The 11576-nt window shown below is 42.9% G+C and overlaps 1 non-coding gene across 1 annotated transcript; it reads right to left on the bottom strand.

Annotated features, from left to right (window-relative positions):
- Window positions 1-1380: 1380 nt before the first annotated feature.
- TRNAY-GUA (transfer RNA tyrosine (anticodon GUA)) lies at window positions 1381-1476 on the bottom strand. Its single transcript has 2 exons — window positions 1440-1476; window positions 1381-1416 (listed from the first exon to the last, which is right to left on the bottom strand). It is a non-coding gene; the product is annotated as a tRNA-Tyr (tRNA).
- Window positions 1477-11576: the final 10100 nt, after the last annotated feature.

Genomic DNA, 11576 nt, shown 5'->3' with positions numbered 1-11576 from the left:
CGGCTTTTCGTCGGTTATCGTTTTATTCATTTTAGTCGGTTCGACTAGTAAACCAGACAATAAAAGTTTTTAAAAAGTATTCGTGGTTGTCTTCTCTACTTCCGAGATCCCAAAATACGTAACACTTTCCTGATCCTGAGGGACATTCTTATTGCTCTGTCCGGGGAAATGCAGCGACGTGGAAAAGAATTCAACGGATTGCAAACAATCCAATACTTCATAGCCTTCTACAACTGTGCCATAAAACCGGTAAGCGTCATATGTCAAAGATGAATCACCCCTCGGTGAAATTATAGCGAGCGTAAAAAGCTGGATAAGTCAGGTTACTTTACATGCCCATATCAAATTCAGTGATATTTCTCAATAATTGTGAAGCACCTTGGGCCTTAATCGGTTAATCTATCAGTTTCGCACCTCGCCCGCATATCTTAACGCGTAGAAGCAGAAGGAGCCGGTTACGACCAAAGAAGCCATATGTCCAAACACGTGAGCTGAATATGCTAATTTCAGGGCCTCTACTAAGCACAACCGGAATATACACCAGGATAGGATAGCGACGCGTGCAATTGCGATTCTCACACTTCTTCTGCTCGCCATGTTTAGAGAGGCTAGCAGAAGTTCTACTGATGATGACGACGATGAAGATAAATTCATTTAAACTTAACAATATTATTTTATCATCACTTCTGGCTGCTGCCGGTGTCAGCGTTCTTCCCCGGTAGCCGATTGTAGGAAGGATAATCGTCTCCACCACCAACCAACCGACCGTGTACCGGTTAGGCATTGCATTGGGGTTAGTTGGTTGGTTTGTTGGTGAAAATGAAGATCGGATCTCGTCGGAATCGGACTAACTAATAGACTCGGAGAGCGAGATAGGGAAAGCACAAAGCAAAGCACCACACAATGCCATGCGGCCCCGGACTGGAATTGTTCAATTATTTTTAATGAATTGAATCATGACAGTTTTGTCAGAGAGTGGAAATGGCTTGGTTGCCTAGCTACTACTAGTTTGCTGTGGCTAAGCCCCTGGAACATTTGGAGAAAGGATGCTTAATGAAATTTTAACTGTATTTTAGCTCTCTATTAAGGTAGTGGCAATTGTGAGTGGCTGCCTGGTCGATTCTGCAGTGCAGCCAGGTGGTTGAAGCTTGGACCCCGGTGGCCTATGGAGTTCTGTCAGAGTGGAAGCCGCATTGTACAGAATTTTAATGAGTTTCGTACGGTCGTTTTGCCGAGAGGGGGATTAGTTCTGATTTTCCGATGGTTAGGATGATGGGAAATATGCTGTGGTTTCATTCGATTTGCTGGTCTTTCAATTGGATTGAAACGGATTTGATTTGACTGTAAAAATAAAAAGCAATTTGGAAAAAAATATTTGTATCCTTCGAGCCGGATTTGAACCAGCGACCTATGGATTACTATCGCTAGCATTTGCTCGTCTACAGTCCACCGCTCTACCAACTGAGCTATCGAAGGTACGGTGAAACGAGTCGCTAACAATCAAACACAGTGACAGTGTGACAGTTTACAAGCCCGCCTACTTCATGCCCGTAGTTATCAAAAAAACGATGAACAATCACAGAAAAGCAACAACGAAAACGGTCATTAATTATCACGAAGCTATTATTACCCGACTCGCACTATCCTTCACTGGTTTCGCTTAAGCAGCAGCTATCGCGGCGCAAATTTTATGGGTTGTTTGTTTCGTTCGTCTCGATTTACGATTGTCCGACACCATCCCCCCTTATCAGAGTAGTTCAAACTTGGCAGGCAAAGCGATTCAAAGTAAACAAAAGTGGTATTAATCTGCTAATCAAACTCAATTTTATCAGCTTTCTGGCAGATCTCCGTTGAAGAACAAGAAAAACAAATGTCCCAATCGAATCGAAATTAGTGTTTACCGTCGCCCTTCTTCGGTTCGGAAGGCAAAGCGACGAGAAGCCCCGCGACTTGATGGTTGCTTGGTTGTGTTGATTTTGCACTTGCCGCGTTGTCACCCCGGTTTGCTTTGTTTGAATTCAGCTTCTTCAGTCGGTGTTCAAAATAGGGGTAATCAAGCCGAGCCGAGCCTGAGCGATGTTGCGAAAGTTAAAATATTTCGTTTAAATACAGGAACATCTTCGGTTGATCCGAACTCCAGGCCAAGGAGTTCTGTAATAGCTTTTCTTTTATATATAGACCACCGGGATGCCGTGTGGCGTGTTAATTAACGGACAACTTGCCTGGTTTTAATTAACTCCTTTTCCGCCATTGTTTGCCTCGGTCGAGCAATCCTTAAAGTATGGGTATAGGCTATAAAGGAAGGCACAACTTTCTTCCGCTTTCTGGCAAAATCGTCATTTTTACAAAGTTGTGACCACGGTGCAACTTCGGATTATTTTAATTGGTAAATATTGGAAAATAATAGTTTTTCTCCTGGTTCAGCTTAAACTTCACCACCAGCACCCGCTCATTCGCGCTGAGGGAAACTTTTCCCATTAATGGCGGATTGGCCGCCATTGTTTGCAGCAGGTTTGACAAACAGATGTCAAGCAAGCAAGCAAGCGGTGCAAAATTCAGCCAGTCCAATCAAAATTCAACAGCTTAGGCAAATTATTCACTCTAGTTTATTACGAACAAACCAGTGACGTTGTCGGTGCCGACAACGCTGTGACATCGGAGATTTGTAACTTTTGGTCTTTGCATTCTCTGTGGGTGTGTTGTGAACAAGCAAACAACGGCAGAACAAATTGTTATGTATGTGAACATTGGAATTAATTCGAATTGTGGGGGTGGGTGATGGAGGACAACGTTTTCGGTGGAACCACCGATGAATGCAGTTATTTTCCTCCATTTCTGTCTAATTTATGCGATCAAAGCCACGGCGGTGGACTGTTACTGTAGGAATGAACGACCACCTGTTATAAGAGGATTTGTACCCACAGCTTCAAGTGTGGTGTTTGCGCGTTTGGGAAATGGAAAATATGCAACGTGGTCGTAGAAACTTCATTCGTTTGTTTGAATGTGTTTATTTATTTATTTGATTTTGTTTGGGAGCGGGATATATGCAAAAACCATTGTGCGATTACATGCGAATGCAACATGCAGCTTTTTGGAAAGGGTTGTAAAAATTGGCACTTTTCTATCTACTAGCTCCAGGTTGAGAACTTCCAGAATAGTGAGGTAACCAGTTCCATAGAATGGTGGATTTTCATCGAAATAAAACGTCAAATTTATGGTAAATTTTATTCGGGCTCTCTGGACTGGAGTGAAGATCATTTCTGGTGAAGTTTATTTTCATTTTCAGTGGATTTTGGTGATAAAATTTCTATCGGATTACTCGCTAAATTTGCCCTGAGTTTACAAATCAAGTTGATTTCAATAAAACGCAGCGGAATTTGTTTCAATCTAGATCTGTTAACGAACTTTATGAACCGCCCCGTATATTGTTGATTGCAACATAAACTGTACAATCCCAAATGCGCGAAAAGTATGACACCTTGCATAATTGCTTGTTATAAAACAACTTTGATGAAGACCGCAACATTCGGTCTAGTCGGAATACCAAGTTACAGAATCATGTAGACGCCAATTTCCGCCACTAATGAGGAAATTTTCAACTGAACTAACTTAAAAGTGAGTCGAATTTGACTCCAAATTGCAAAAATTGGGGTCACTCAGTTAGTGATTTAAATTTTCCATTGATCATCCTCAAAAATCGTGCCGTTGATCAATAAAATATTTTTTAAACCAATCTGATCTTCAAATTTAACAAGTTGTTTCACAAGTATTTGAGTTTATTTTGTAAAAATTTCAACCATGTATTCTGATATATCTTGGTATTTTTAAAGATAATTAGATAATTCCATGAACTTCAGCAGAACTTCCCTGAACTTCAGCAGAACTTCTCTAAACTTTGGCAGGACTTCGCTGAACTACAGCAGGAGTTCCCTGAACTTTGACAAGCCTTCCCTGAACTACGGCAGGCCTTCCCTGAACTTCGGCATGAGTTCCCTGAACATCATCAGGACTTCCCTGATTTACGAGAATTGAAATGAATGGACTTCCCTGAACTTGAGCAGCCCTTCCCTGAACTTCGGCAGAGCTTCCCTGAACTTCGGCAGGACTTCCCTGAACTTTGGCAGGTCTTTCCTGAACTGCGGTAGAACTTCTCAGGACTTCGGCAGGAGTTCTCTGAACTTCAGCAGGAGATTTTTTTGACGTAGGACTACGTCTGTGATTTCTATATGGGGGTACACATTGTGAAAACCAAAAATGGAACATGTAACAAAATTATGAAAGATTTTTACCCTTAATAACTTAGCTGATAGCAAAGTGAGGGGGTGCGACCCTCGAGCGTCTGTTCACCATGGAGGTGCGGCTCAAACAGCGTCTGTCTCGGAGCGAGCGGCTGAATAAGAAATGCTGTATCACGTCAGCTACACCTAAGGTGGCAACCCACCAACATGATGTAGGTATCGCGACCCAGGTAAGGTAGCATACTGAAACCCCCAACATTACTCAGAAAAACGAAGAAAGAGAAAACAACGAACGGAATTTTCGGCAACCGACCCGGCAACGAAATAAGGACAATGAATGGAAACTCGGTACTTGGAATGTCAGAACCTTAAATGAACCTGGACGAGCGGGCCTTTTGGCTCGTGAACTGCAAAAAGTGAATGTGAGCGTAGCTGCTATTCAGGAAGTACGGTGGCCTAGATCCGGTGAACGTGAATTCCGGGCGGTGGATCCCATCGCCAACACTTCCTTCAAGTACCATATCTATCACAGCGGTGGCGATAGGGCAGAACATGGAGTAGGGTTCATAGTGATCGGGAAGCAGATGAAGCGTGTTATGCGGTGGAGACCGGTAAGCGACCGCATCTGTGTATTAAGGATTCGGGGCAAATTCTTCAACTACAGCCTGATCAACATCTATGCGCAAACCAACGATAAATCCGATGACGTGAAGGACGCGTTTTATGACAGTCTCGATAAAACTTATGATGAGTGCCCAAAACACGACGTGAAGATTGTAATCGGAGATGCAAATGCGCAGGTCGGGAGGGAAGATTTCTTTCGTCCAATGATTGGTACAGAGAGCCTACATACAGTAACCAATGATAACGGCCTGAAACTGATAAACTTCGCCGCTGCTAGAGGTATGGCCATCAGTAGCACCTACTTTGCACGCAAGAATATCCGAAAGCACACCTGGAGACACCCAAATGGCGAAACTTGCACCCAGATCGATCACATGTTGGTGGATGGCCGGCACTTCTCAGATGTCATTGATGTAAGGACTTTTAGGGGGCCTAACATTGACTCAGATCATTATCTTGTTGTCTGCAAAATTCGGGCGCGTCTATCGACCGTTACGAATTCAACGAACCGGAGATCGATGCGTTTCAATATCCATCGCTTGTCAGTAGAAGGTGTTGCTGCAGAGTACCGCCAGAAGCCTGATGAGCGGATTAGCGAAATCAACGTGAACGAGGACCTCAACAATCTGTGGAACACAATCCACGGAGCGGTGAACACAACAGCACAAGAAGTGATAGGTACAGCTCAAAGACGACCACGTAATGGCTGGTTTGATGAGGAGTGCCAGAGGTTGACGGATGAGAAGAACGTTGCCAGAAGCCGGATGTTAGTGTCTGGTACCCGACTGAACAGAGAGCGGTACAAGGTAGCAAGGGCAGCTGAGTAACGAACCCACCGCAGAAAGAAAAGGCAATACGAAGAACGCGTGATTGCTGAGGCGCAAGAAAGTATGGAACAGAACGATATGCGAAGGTTCTACGCGACTGTCAATGGTGTGCGGAGTAAAACAGCGCCATCTCCCGCCATGTGCAATGACCTTGAGGGGAATTTGCTGACAGATAAAACAATGGTGGCTGCTAGGTGGAAAGAACATTTTGAGACATTGTTGAATGGAGAGAGTGAGGGAGTATCGAGGAACAGAGTAAACATCGCAGACGACGATCAAGCTGTGGAGCCTCCAACGCTAGACGAGGTTAAAAAGGCAATACGTGAGCTGAAAAACAATAAGGCTGCTGGGAAGGACGAGCTCCCGGCCGAACTTTTCAAACACGGAAGTGAGCAGCTGCATCAAGCAATCCACCGTATTCTAACGAAGATATGGGAGGACGAAGAACTGCCTGCTAGCTGGTTGGATGGCCTCATTTGCCCATTATTCAAAAAAGGGCACAGACTCGAGTGCGCCAATTATCGAGGAATAACTCTTCTGAATTCGGCGTACAAAATACTGTCACGCGTTCTGTTTAACAGATTGAGACCGCTTGAGGAGTCCTTCGTCGGTGAATACCAGGCTGGTTTTCGTGAGGGCCGATCAACGACGGATCAAATGTTTACCCTGCGTCAAATCCTTGATAAATTCCGGGAGTACAACTTGCAGACTCACCATCTGTTTATTGATTTCAAAGCAGCATACGATTCAGTGAAGAGAAATGAGCTTTGGCAGATTATGCTAGAACATGGTTTTCCGGCGAAACTAATTAGACTGATTCGCGCAACGCTAGATGGATCGAAATCAAGTGTAAGGGTTGCAGATGAGATTTCGACCTCGTTCGTGACCTTAGATGGATTGAAGCAGGGTGATGCACTTTCAAACTTACTGTTCAACATTGCTCTTGAAGGAGCGATTAGGAGAGCTGGTGTGCAGAGGAACGGTACCATCATCACACGATCGTACATGCTCCTTGCCTTTGCGGACGACATCGATATCATCGGAATTGACCGTAGAGTAGTGGAATAGGCGTTTGTGCCTTTTAAGAGGGAGACGGTGAGGATTGGGCTCACGATAAGTTCTACCAAAACGAAGTACATGGTAGCCGGTAGACAGCGTGGGAGCAATAGTGGTATTGGTAGTGTAGTGTTGTTAGATGGTGAACAATTTGAGGTAGTGGAAGAATTTGTGTATCTTGGAACACTAGTGACATGCGATAATGATGTTACCCGCGAGGTGAAGAGACGTATTGCAGCTGCAAACAGGGCCTTTTACGGATTACGTAGCCAGCTGAAGTCCCGTAGCCTGCAAACGAAAACGAAATTCGCTCTGTATAAGACGCTGATACTTCCGGTAGCCCTCTACGGCCACGAATCGTGGACGTTAAAAGAGTCTGACCGGAGAGCATTTGGTGTCTTCGAGCGTAAGGTGCTGCGAACAATACTCGGCGGTAAACAGGAGAATGGCATCTGGCGGCGTCGCATGAATCACGAGTTGTACCAAGTGTATAACGGTACGGATATAGTGAAGCTTATAAAACACGGCAGACTACGGTGGGCTGGGCATGTAGTGCGGATGCCGGAAGAACGACAAGCAAATATTATATTCAGCAGAGAACCCGGTAGAGGTCGTCGACTCCGGGGTAGACCTCGGACACGTTGGCTATTTGCAGTTGAGGAGGACATCAGGTCGCTAAACGTTCATGGCGACTGGAAGCGATTGGCTCAGGACCGAGTCCAATGGAGAAGAGTACTCCGTTCGGCGTTGAATCAACCTGGCGATTCGTAGCCCATCAAGTATCAAGTATCAAGTAACTTAGCTGCCCCTGGACCAATTCCAATAATTTTATCACCAATCGATCAGATATGTTTCTACGCATCTGTTAAATTTAAGACTTTACCATTTTTCAAAATGTCACTATTGAAAATTTCACGAATGTGCAACTGTTGCTTTGATAATTAAAATTAAATTTGCCTGCGAAAAGCGATTTCCCTAACACAGATTTCAAAGTTGAATTGCATCCGGTCTCACCAAACGGTGTTTATTCAATCACCGCGTGGTGAGTGGTGGTGTTCTCCAGTACACAACGAAAGGCTGCCTGCAAGCAGTGAGCTCCAGCCCACATGAGCATCCATAGAAAGAGGAAGGACCCGCACTGCTATAGATCGGAATTAGTAGCACTTCGTGAGTTGCTGTGGGCCATCTATGTCAAGCGCGTCATACTAAGGAGTATAAACACAGCGAAGCCCACTAAAATTCCTATTCCTACACAAAACACAAACTCTTGTTGCAGTTAACAAATAAGATTTATTATATGAGACGACGTAGTTCTACGTCACCATTGCGTACAGCCCCATAGGGCTGTACCTTGTAGTTTTTTATATGGCTTTCTCAATCTATAGGGTAATCCAAACAGTCAGTTTTGCATTTCCCTGTTTGGATAAAAGAAATCTCCATACGTACCAGTCGAAAATTCTATTAAATCACTTCGGCAGGAGTTCCCTGAACTTCGGCAGGATTTCCATGAACTTTGGCAGGACTTTCCCGAAGTTCGGCAGGCCTTCCTTGAACATTGGTAGGACTTCCCTATAGTTCGGAAAAGCTTCTCTGAACATCGGCAGAACTTCCCTGAACTTCAGCAGAACTTTTCTGCATTTCCGCAGAATTTCCCTGAACTTCAGCAGGGCTTCCCTGAAGTTCGGAAGGACTTTCGGCAGGGCTTTCCTGAACTTCATCAGGGCTTCGCTGAAGTTCGGCAGGCCTTCCCTGAACTACGGCAAGACTTCCCTGAGCATTAGTAGGACTACCCTGAACTTGGAATCTTGAAATTGAAGTTGTCATTGCAGTAGTAGAATTACTATAATTATACAATAATATTGTGTTTAGGAATATGTTCAAAATTGCAATACTTCCCATTTTTCTAGTTTGCAATGGTTGTTGGTATTGGTGCATTTCGAATTTGGATGTGGTTTGAACGGGTGTGGATTCAGTATCAACGGAAAAGCATTAACTTTCACCTTAATTGTGCAATTCCAGCGCCATCAGTTTGTCAAAGAGGGTTTTTAAGTGGGGTTAGTGGCGCATAAGTCGAATACGAATCTTTACACTATTTTCTAGAGAAATTTTGTTCGAGTGCGTCACACGGTGTGCGTGAGACCGTAAGCTATTTTTATAAGTAGTTGTGATATCGCAATAACTTTATGGTTATTCTTTTCCTTAATTTTTGTATATGGATGTTGAATTTTAGTGTTCGTGAGATTGCGCTTGGAGATCTCTATTGGATCGAGCCTACGGCGTCTAGCAATGTAACAACGGCCACTACTACAGACGAACTGAACCTAAACGTAACAGTTACTCTCTTTCATAACCTCGCTATTGGCTCCCCCTCTGACTCTCTGTTTTAACGATAGTCATCATTAGTGTCTGGTTTTATCATCTACCATCACACGCAATGAGTAGCGCTTCAACCCAGTGTAGATGAATTGCGTTCGTTTGAGCGAAACGAACAAATGAGTTCAACGAATACGCGTTTGTTGACATTCACCACTGCTTGATTATACAACCCAATATTTTCAAAATCAGAAACGAAAAGCAAAATAATCAAATTCATTTTGAGCAAAATGATTACTATGAATATTATCGACTCCAGAGCCTAAAACCACAGAGAACAGACGTTGAGATTCAAACAAAATTTCTCTAAAAACTAGTGTAAAGATTCCTATTTGACTTGAACGCCACTAACGGTGACATACCCACTTAAAAACCCTCTTTGACAACCTGATGGCGCTGGCGTTGCACAATTTACACTAGACACTAAGTGCTGGTAGCCACAAGTGGAAATTTTCAGCAGAACATTTATCGAAAGTGAAAAATGTTTGAAATCAGGAGATGCTAGCGCCACGTAACGGAGATGTTCCCACTTAGAACCCATGCATTAATTATGTCACGCTAAATCGAGGAGAAATTTACCCCCCGCCCCCTATCGTGACGTTTTTCCTATACCTAATGCATTGCTTGTCACAAAATCTTAGATCCCCCTCCCCCCAAGAGCGTGACATAATATATGCATCAACCCTTATCTTTACACAAGTTTATGACAGAAGCTGTACGTCTGCTCTCTGTGCTAAAACCTCGATCATCAATTCAGCACGAGGCAATAATTTTCCACCAATCTGTGTATAAAAACCAACAAAACACGTTCTACAGCACTATATTTGTGTAATATGAAAACAATAATTTTGCATTTGATCCTCAAAATCATCCCCACCAAGATGAAGATGGATATTGATATTGTCAATTGACAACAACACAGGCGATAATACACATCCAGCCACGAATGAACAAAAACAAATGTTAACTTCGATACTCATAGGTTGCGTTGATCGGGAGAATGTGTTTATGTCAAAATTCAAATTCATGCAGCTAGTTGGTCTATCTGTTATGGTTTTCTTCATTTTCAACTAACGGGTGTTCAATTAAAAATGAGAATGATTTCAGTGCCGTCCAGCGCTCTTGTGAGAGCACCGCGACTAAGTTGCGTCGTACGGCTGACCAGGGCCCCTTCTCCAATATTCATTGACGTTTTTTTTTGAAGAATAAACATAATGTTTTTAATAAAAAATACTGAATTCATTGGAAAAAGTTTTTTTTTTACTAGCTATAGACTGAAAAAAAATCTCATTTTTTATTGAACACCCGTTAAGTTGAGTGTACACTCAAAAAATATTCAATCCTAAATAGTATAAATGCTACACTAAATTGCAACTCTCCTGACCGACGCATAGCATAGCATCTACTCCATCAGGGAACCTGTTTTTCATGTGAATACCAAATTCGTCACGTCTAATTTCTGCCTGGTTTCATCAGTTTTATATACTTCTCCAGTATTGAATAATACTGCATCTGCGATGGTGCAATCCGCATCAGAATGTTGACCACAATGTCTGGATGGACATCCTCCTTGTTTCTGTTCAAACTAGACATGTACTGATGTAGAATCACCAGTAGAGCAGAAGCTTTCCAGAACCATCCCCTGGACAGTAGGGTGTTTCATTCTGGAAAAAGATTGATATTTTTGATAGGCCACCCCCTATTTCAGTTCATAACACAAAAACAAACATCTGTGCAAAGAATCAGCTAAATTGGTCAACGTTTAGAGGTCGCGCCAACGATTTCAATTTTGTTCGGGATTTTCGTCAAATTAGTATGGGAAAAAATGATGACCCACTAAAATCATTCTAACTTTTTTCCTAATGAACCGATTTGCATGAAATTAAAATATGTTATACTTAAAACTATAATGAACAACTTTGTTGAAGACTGCAAGTCGATTTAATGATTTGGAAAACAGAAATTGGCTGTCGGAACTCATATTGCAGATAAACCTTGATTTGAGCAGAAAAGCAGGTATGCTGATAGGGCATATATCATAGTATGCTTTGCCAGATTTTTTTTACCTCAATGTTTATAAACATATTGTGCTGTCATCTCTGGATACAATAGTGCCATGGATTTGAGAAGTGATACTGAGAAGTGGTTGATCGGTCAGTTCATTACCAGGTTCACCGGTGGAAAACTTCCGAGTAACCGAGAAGTACTGCAGCTATTCTTTTTTCATCGCTCACAATCTCGCTCCACGATACGACAATGCTGCTGGAAGGTGGTTCAATCGGCAGAACAAGTTTGGGTCAGAGCTCGTATCCCAAAGAGAAAAACCAGCCATAGTACCAAGGCTGTGGAAAAACTTCACGATCGGTGGACAATCATAAAAAAAAGTATTTCTCGCATGGACGAAAAATTTGTTCTGCAAAGAAAAGCCTTCAACGAAGGATTGGACAACCTTTTCGAT

This window comes from Ochlerotatus camptorhynchus, unplaced genomic scaffold (assembly GCF_037179485.1).
Source record: "Ochlerotatus camptorhynchus isolate MF236.1 unplaced genomic scaffold, CSIRO-AGI_Acam_v1.1 ptg000010l, whole genome shotgun sequence".
In the NCBI taxonomy this organism is placed as follows: domain Eukaryota; kingdom Metazoa; phylum Arthropoda; class Insecta; order Diptera; family Culicidae; genus Ochlerotatus; species Ochlerotatus camptorhynchus.
Note: the sequence above shows the minus strand (reverse complement) of the source record. Positions and strands in the feature narration are given on the sequence as shown.